Here is an 8911-nt window from a genome sequence, read left to right as displayed (position 1 = left end):
TTCTCTTAGATCATTATGCCTCTCTCCTCTCTCTTTCTCTCTCACCAGCTCTCCTTTTCTATTTTAGCCGGATAGCTCACCGCATATATATATATATATATATATATAATATATATATATATATAAATAATATAATATAATTCGAACGCCTGCTTTAACCTCTAAGATGGACGTCATCACAGGCAGCTCAGCTCGCGTTGAATACATGAGCAAGTGGTAACGGTGAGCAACGAGGCGTCATATTAACACAGCATCTTATCTCAGGTAGGAATACAAGGCAGCGAGTGTCAGTCACACGCACCCACCACCACAGACATACGCACGCACGGCGCACACGTGCATGTACGGTACACGACACGATACACATACACGTACAGCGTAGCACGCACGCCCGCGTAAACGCGCGCACGGGAGTTGCACACACATACACACACACACACACACACACCACACACTACACACACAAACAGCACACACACATAACACACACACACAAACACACACAATATCAGAACAACACACACACAGCACACAGAACACACACGAAACAGCACACGCAACACACACAGCATCACACCCACACAATCACACACGCAGCACGGCACCTCTCACACACGAAGCTGCACGGCATTTACCTGCAGCACGCATACGTATATTATAATACATGTATATATATTATATAATATATACATAATAATATATATATACTATAGTACATATATAATACATATATATATAGAACTTATTTCAGTATTTATTTATTTAAGGCAAGATAATGTGCAAAGTTATGCAATTGTAGGTTTGAGACCGTTTTGGAATTTTTCCGCTTACACGGCAACGAAGTATGAAGTTGTAGGATTCTCGCGTGCGATGGCATTGGTAAGGTTGCATGCATAGCGTGAATTCTCAGTAAATTCTCAGTGGATTTTCAGTGTGATATCAGTAATTATCGTGTAATATACCGCTTTTTCCATCGTTCGAGCTTTACGTTTACTTCATACAGCAAGACGGGTCGGCCGCACAGTCTGGCTACGGGGTGAGGATCAACTGTCTCTGTCCTCACGCCACGGCGACCAACCTGCTAGGCGAGGCAAAGCTGAACTTCCCAGAGGAAAGCCATGAAGAGGGTGTGTGATTTCCTCAACCCAACCAATCAGGAGTTTTGGATTCCGTTAGTATTGACTTTTCGGGATCAGGTCTAAAGGCCATGAGTGTGTGCGTTGTGGCGCGCGCGGCGTGTGGTTGTAAGTGTTTATGTGTGTGTGTGTGTGTGTGTGTGTTGTGTGTGTGTGTGTGTGTGTGTGTGTGGTGTGTGTTAAGGTTTGTGTTTTGTTTGTGTGGCTGGTGTGTGTGGGTGTGGTGTGTGTGCTGTGTGTGGTGCGGGCGTGCGTGCGTTGCAGTAATCTATACGTGCGTGCAATGTGTGCATGCGTGGTGCGTGCATTGCTGTGAACGTACATTGTGTGGCGTGTACACACTCAACACACATACATACACACAGCACCATAGAACACCACCACCACATACAACTACATACACACCAATCGCAACACACACGACAACACTCACACACACGAACACAAACACACAACACTCACACTCACACACAGCACATCACACAACAGCACACACACACACACACAGAGACTACACAGGAGAGAGAGATAGAGAACACACGACACATCCACACACACAGCACACACACACAGCACACACACACACGTAACACGTATCACAGCACACGCAGCGCACGCACAACACGGCCACGGTGAGCCACACACCCACACACACTGCCACACAGCGACAGGCAACAACACACATCGCACACAATCACACAGATAGAGAGAGAGAGACAGAGACACACACATCACCACACATTACAGCACCGATCACGACACGCACACGCACACAACCCACACGCGCCTGCGTGCGCGACAGGACACACACACACACACACACACAACACAACACTCTCCTGCTCTGCTGCATAGACGTTAGTTCTAAAGAGCTATCTCTCACCGTCGCTGTTGCTATGTATATGAAGAACGTAACTAGCACTGCAACACAGTTTGTAGTTATCTGGTCCAGCTGACTTGATGCTTCCTCCGCTTATTTAGCGAGGGCAATAAGCGAGTGCGTTCGTGGAACAGGAGTTGTCCTCGTTCGCTAAGTTCTCGCGTTAATGCCTCCGTCGGGCTAAACTGAGCGAACGGAAGACTACGATAACTTAGCGGACGTTAGTGAAACGCGCACGCCCCGTCGCCGCCGGCCGCGCCCCGGCTTCGAGCCTGGCAGGCAACGAATCAACTGCTGAATGATAGGATGAACCAAGGGCCGCGTCTCGTCAGGCACCGGGCCCTAGGCGTCGTAGTTCTATCCTACACTGCCACACGTCGCCGCCCGCGTGGCATTTAGCCACGGCACAGCGTCCCTCCGTTGGTTAGAGCCGTAGCCGACTGAGAAATTAGCGCTTAGAAAATAAGTTTTCGTTGCACCCATAGCTGGGTTTAATCATTTTCATCACTAAAGTGTTTATAATATAAACTATAGTTATAACGACTTGTTGTCAGTGTTGCACTCCACGCAGTTTTTTAAATAAACGAATAAATAAAATATGTGTGAACTACTTTACCCGCGACGCGAGAAACGATGCGTATAATAGTCAGCGCGTAAACTGACTCCAGCCAATAGTTGCAGCCGTTTACCACACCCACAACATGTGGCGCAGCGCCCCGACGACGAACAATATCTACTACATATTCATGAGAGTGTGTTTCGAAAAACGGATGAAAATATACTAGCCCTGCACAGCACTTAATAATAAGCGCTCGCCACTGTAGCCAACAAATAAACGCGGCCACTGCAGCAAACATGATTTCCAAGTCAAAACAGGATTCAGCTGGCGATGACTTGATTTACTGCTTACTAAAGATACAGTAGAAAATAAATAGATAGATAGTATAGATAGATATGAATATAATATAGATAGGAGATAGATAGATAGATAGATTAGATAGATATAGATAGGTAATGATAGACGATAGATAAGATAGATAGATAGATAGATAGATAGATAGATATAATAATAAATAGATAGCTAGATAGATAGATACGATAGATAGATAGAAGATAGATTAGATAAAATAGATAGATAAATAATAAATAGATAGATAGATAAATTTAGATAGATATATAGATATGTGACGCTGCGCAAGCGGCTCAGAGCTCATTACTTAGGCCGAGTGACAGCGGAGCGGGCGACATGCTGGCAAGCGATGCAAAATGTGTTGAATAAAGACTGATAGAAATTGGTCACTTAGAGAGCGGAGAGCGGGTACGCGGCACCCGCATCATAAACCGCAGCCCACGCCCGAAGCGTTCAGGCCAGTACGGGAGCCTGGCGAAAACCCAAGAGGTGACGAGATAAATGCCCGATCTCGCACCAAGGATCGCCTTAGTATATAAAAGGATATGCCGGCACGCCAGTGCTACCAGGGAACCTCGGAACTCTCCTCCCGGTGTTCTGCCCTGCCACACGCTAGTACTTGTTGTACGCACCTTGTTGTACGTTTTGTCATTCGCTATGGGCTAACAATACAGTCGCTTGTGGTAACGCTTACGCTATAGTTCGTTTGCTTAGCGTCTTGCCAAACTTAACTACGCTCGTTTACCCCTACCCGCTGCATACTTTGATTAGTAGCAGAGGTTACATTTGGGTGCCGTGAACCAGGGTTTCGAACCTGGGTTATTGGCGGCCACAACGCAAGCATACTCAACACTAATATCGATCACGGCCGGCTTGCGTAGTATAGTTTACCAGGAAAGATATGGAATCTTGGTCGAGTCAGCTACATACCACCGATAAGGCGCGCTGGCGAGTAGGTTGCGCAAGCGTAAACAGTTTGCGACGTTAAATCACCTGTGTATCCACCATAGTCAGTGGTTTACGTCATGCCTGTGCGTCGTTTATCCCGAAACATACCCAGCGACGTAACCCCCGTGTAGCTCATCGTGTTACCATTTTATGGCGCGACCGACTCCTAAAGGCGCAGTACCTGCTGAACGATGTTGGCTGATAACGTCCCCCACCCGTCTCGCTGTCGAAAGTTTGTCAGCTTCACAGCCTAAAGGCGGCAGGTACAGGTACCGAATTTGACATTGTGAATCAGCAGATCGTTTACGTCCTGCATTCAGCATGTAAAAGGCGAGACAAGTATTTTTTTCTCTTCCGTCTTTCTTTCATCAATGAATGCGTCGCCGAGATGCCTCCGTATCTTAGAGACCGTCCGGACCATGGTTTCCCTAAGGAAGCCGCTTATATTTGGGCGATACCTGATGGCTCGGCCCGGCGTCGGAGGCTGGTAGAGGCACGTCAGCTGATACCGAAACAGTACTGTCACACGGGAGATGTGTACAGAAATACGACTTATGAGTGTCGGCATACGATGACTCTAGTGCGAGCGGTTAAAAACATGGCAAACGCATTGCCACTGCCTGACAGCGTACTACGCTTCGACTCACGGACTGGGGTATCACCTCAAATTATATCAAACGCCTATGTCTCGTTGGCTATTAGCTATGCACTGCCTGATGCAGGGTTGATTGTATTTTTAATTGCGGTGTGTGTGTGTGTGTGTGTGTGTGTGTGCGCATGCGTAAACGTCTTACCGTCATCATCACTGTTATCAATATTATTATGTTATTATTAAAATGGATTATTATTGATTGACCAATCGATTTTATTCATTTGTGTTCTCCATCTCTAATTCTCAGAGTATCGAATTTTGGCGCGATTGTGCCTCCGCCTGGTGGAGGATGACAGTTTGAACAGAGCCTGTCTGCTGGTGAGGAACTTTAACAGGTAACAGCTTCACTATCCCGGAGACAGTATTCCCAGCGAGTTCTAAACAACTGTCCAGGATAACGAATTTGTTTCCGGTTATAGACTATGATCTAGGATAACACATTTCTTTCCGTTTCCAGGCAGCAATCAGGTATAACTAATTGCCTTCCCGTTCGACATTACAATCCAGGATAAGTAATTTCTTTCGGTTGTAGACAATTAACCAGGATAACCCATTTTTCCGGTTGTAGGCAGCTATCGAGGATAGTGGATAATTACGTTATTTTCTTTTGATGTCAGACGCTGTGAGCTGTAGATGTAGGATGTAACGAGCGTGTGCGTGCTCGGTGTGAATCTGGCTCGCTCAGCTAGGATGAAATGAAGCCGCTATTACTGATGCTCATAGGGTCTATGCCCCCCAGGGTACTGCCGGAACATACCCTGGTAACTATTCGATATGGTTAGAGTTAGGGTTAAGGTTAGGGTTAGGGTTAGGCTTAGGCTTAGGTAGTAAGCGTAGGCGACTCCCTAGACTCGTTAGTGGAGTAGGCGAGGTACGGTCCGGCATATTAGATAGTACCAGAGTACGTTCCGGTATACCGGACCGTACCCAGGGTACGTTGCGGCAGTACCCTGGGGGACATAGACCCTCTCAGCATTACTGATGATCTGAAGATGCTCATACACATGCTGCCCCCTAGTGAGCTATTTGTGTAAAGCTTGTTTCCATGGATGAATCGCCGACTCTGTTATTCGCTTTATTAGTTTCATGTGTTATTTCATCACACACAGAGCTATGTCGTGATTCTTACTTGTACTACGTTATTCTCACCGGTGTGTTTTCTTTGATTACTAAATAAAATCATGGATTAATCGGTCAATAAGCAAAGCGGTGTTTAGCTGAAGCTGACAAGTTGCACGTCACTGCTATCAAATGCTAGACGTGCCGAGGGTCGCGTTAAGCTTTATACGCACATAGAGTTATGTTATAGTAAGTTTGCATTCTCCAGCCATGTATTTAGTGTGTGGATAAATACACCAAAGTTGTTACAACTATAAACAATATACAATTAGACACAAACAAGGTTGGAGGAGGTAGGTTGAATAGTGGAGGATGGGAGGTAGGTTTTATGCGGGGGGGGGGGCGATAGGTTCAATTGGGAAGGGAAGGGGTAGGTTGAATGGAGGAAGAAAGGAAGTAGGTTGAATTGAAGAAGACAGGAAGTAGGTTGAATGGGAGAGAGAAAGGTGGTAGGTTGAATGGAGAAGGGAATGATGTAGGTTGAATGGGGGTGGGAATGATGCATGACCCTCCACCGATTCCGTGCATGGTAATGACATAGTATATATCATACTGAGGACGCAGTGAAGGCCTTAAGCCAGGTCAAACACGTGCTCACGTGTTATTACTAGTGATAGAGGAGAAGAGCGGGAGAGCGCCACGTTAAAACATCACGCGGGTATGTTTGGGAGAGCAGCGTCTGTAGGGCGGGCCATGCAGTGCGAAGACAGACACATCGTTTATGTTGTAGTGCAGGCAGGCACGAATCAACTGCTGAATGATGGATGACCAGGCGCGCTCTCAGGCACGGGCCCTAGCGCGTAGGTTTCTATCCTACACTCCACACGTCCGCCCCGTGCATTATGCCACGCCACGTCCGTCACGTGTTAGGCCGTAGCCCGACTGCAGAAAATGAGCTTAGAAAATAAGTTTCGTTGCACCCATGCTGGGTTTAAACATTTTCATCACTAAAGTGTTTATAATACTAAACTATAGTTATAACGACTTGTTGTCAGTGTTGCATCCCCGCAGTTTTTTAAATAAACGTAAATAAAATATTTGAACTACTTTACCCGCGGAGAAACGATGCGTATGAATGTCAGCGCGTAAACTGAAATTCCAGTCAATAGGATTGCACCGTTCACACACACCCACAACAATGGCAGCGCCCACGACGAACAATAATCTAATACATATTCATGAAAGTGTGTCCGAAAAACGGAGAAATTGTAACTCGAGTTGCGTATCGTTCCTGGGGTTTGCTTGTTGGCATCGCCGTCAGCTTACCCATACCTTACGTAGGTCGGGGGGAACGGTGGCTAGTACACCACCCCATAGCCTGGGACAAAGCTGGACTTATGCCCATGGCTACCCGCGCAAAGCAAGTGAGAGGTCGGGGAGCGCGGAGAGCAACTTCGTTGCCCCGTCGTCCGGCGTCACCTGTAGCGGAACGTGGTGCTAGACCTCCTGAAGAAACGGCCGCCGTTCCTTTGCCGGTCGTTGGCACCCCCCTTCCTGTTGGAAGCAGGAACGTCAGCTTCCGAGTCAAACGGGGACTGGACATTGGGTATACCTACCTGATTATGGAGCGACCGAATTGAGCCCGGCTCCTCAGCTACCAGCGGACCGGACGCCAACGACACCGGAGTGGAAAGCGATCAGCACACCGGCTCCGCAGCAAAGGGAACGCCTGAAGGTACGCATCTACAACGGCAGAGGGGACGTGCCGCTGGAAGCGTTCCTTGGCCAATTCGATGTCGTCGCTCACCACAATAAGTGGAACCCCAGCGAGAGGGCTGCGCAGTTGGCCGGCGCCCTCGATTATCCGGCGTCGGCAGTATTGTTCGAATGCAGTCCCGGGCCACCGAGGAGTACATCAGGCAAGCGCTACAGGAACGTCTGCAGCCGTTGGGGTCAGAACTGGAGCGCCAACTCCGTTTGGATGAGCGGAGAGAGCATCATGGTGAGACGTGGTTGGAATTCGCCAGGGAGCTCAACATGCTCGTCAGCCGGGCCGAGGTAGGCATAAGCCGTGTGGAATGCAGCCGTCGGGCCCGTTGGCATCTCCTCCGTTACATCACCGAAGGGGCCCAGAAAGTTTACATCATGGGAAACGACGACGGCATAGCGGAAGGCGCAGCACGGGCAGCCGACCAGTATGAATCTATCATGCGCTCGGCCAGGCTATCAGTATCCCGCAGACCGGACGTACGGGTGGTAGTCAGCACCCCGGAGTCCCGAGTGCAGTGTCCAGAGACGCCGACGCAAGGGAGACACTTGCCAGCCGCGGCGAGTGAGAGGACAAAGACCTCCGCAATCTCACACAGCTGGTGCGGGATTTAGTCCGGGAGGAACTCGGGGCTCGACCCCAATCCTCTGGAGTTCCACGGCCGACACCGAGGCGAGATGATGAGGCATCCGGAAGCGGGGAGTGTTTCCGCTGTGGGGCGCATGGCCATTGGGCCCGGGCATCTGTGTAAGAAGTGGCCGGCCATCCGGGTAGTGCAGAGGCCTAGGGGACGAGTGCCTCAAGCCCTCGTTCGACAACGGGTGCAGCCACGAGCCCGAGGCCTTGCCGATAAAACCATCTGTTGCTGGATGACGAAGCGAGTGCAGCAATGGCAAGAGGAGGATCCAACCATCCGGCGGGTCCGCCAGCTGAAGCAGGAGTACGTGGCGTCTCCCAGCACGGGCCAGGCGCGTAGGTTTCTATCACCACACTCCACACGTCCGCCCCGTGCATTATGCCACGGCCACGTCCGTCACGTGTTAGGCCGTAGCCGACTGTAGAAAATGCGCTTAGAAAAATAAGTTTCGTTGCACCCATATGCTGGTTTAAACATTTTCATCACTAAAGTGTTATAATACTAAACTATAGGTTATAACGACTTGTTGTCAGTGTTGCTCCCCGCAGTTTTTTAAATAAACGTAAATAAAATATTTTGAACTACTTCACGCGCGAGAAACGATGCGTATAAATGTCAGCGCGTAAACTGACGTTCCAGCCATAGGATTGCACGCTTTACACACAACCCACAACAATGGCAGCGCCCACGACGAACAATAATCTAATACATATTCATGAGAGTGTGTCCGAAAAACCGGAGAAATATACTAGCGCCTGCACCAGCATTAAATAAGCGCGCCCCTGTAGCAACAAATAAACGGGCCACTGCAGCAACATGATTCAAGTCAAAACAGGATTCAGCTGGCGATGACTTGATTTACTGTTACTAAAGATACAGTAGATAAATAAATAGATAGATAGATAGATAGATAGATAGATA

The 8911-nt window shown here is 48.5% G+C and overlaps 1 protein-coding gene and 2 long non-coding RNA genes across 5 annotated transcripts in view; 2 read left to right on the top strand and 1 right to left on the bottom strand.

Annotated features, from left to right (window-relative positions):
- Window positions 1-1632, bottom strand: part of LOC106814492 — a 12344-nt gene extending 10712 nt beyond the window's left edge. Inside the window, exon 1 of the long non-coding RNA XR_001394619.1 lies at window positions 1621-1632. This is a non-coding gene — a long non-coding RNA (uncharacterized LOC106814492). The remainder of the gene's footprint in view (window positions 1-1620) is intronic.
- Window positions 1-4968, top strand: part of LOC106814491 — a 6383-nt gene extending 1415 nt beyond the window's left edge. The window contains exons 1-3 of one of the 2 annotated variants that reach the window (XR_001394618.1): window positions 849-879; window positions 1004-1171; window positions 4774-4968. This is a non-coding gene — a long non-coding RNA (uncharacterized LOC106814491). Of the gene's footprint in view, window positions 1-848; window positions 880-1003; window positions 1172-4773 lie in introns of those variants that run through there. The other variant, XR_001394617.1, reaches the window with a different exon arrangement.
- LOC106814489 (15-hydroxyprostaglandin dehydrogenase [NAD(+)]-like) overlaps window positions 1-8911 on the top strand; it is a 57527-nt gene that overhangs the window by 21869 nt on the left and 26747 nt on the right. The gene's annotated exons all lie outside the window — the stretch shown is intronic.

This window comes from Priapulus caudatus, unplaced genomic scaffold, assembly GCF_000485595.1.
Source record: "Priapulus caudatus unplaced genomic scaffold, Priapulus_caudatus-5.0.1 Scaffold931, whole genome shotgun sequence".
NCBI lineage: Eukaryota > Metazoa > Priapulida > Priapulimorpha > Priapulimorphida > Priapulidae > Priapulus > Priapulus caudatus.
The sequence above is the reverse complement of the archived record's forward strand: the minus strand, read 5'-3'. Positions and strand labels throughout refer to the sequence as shown.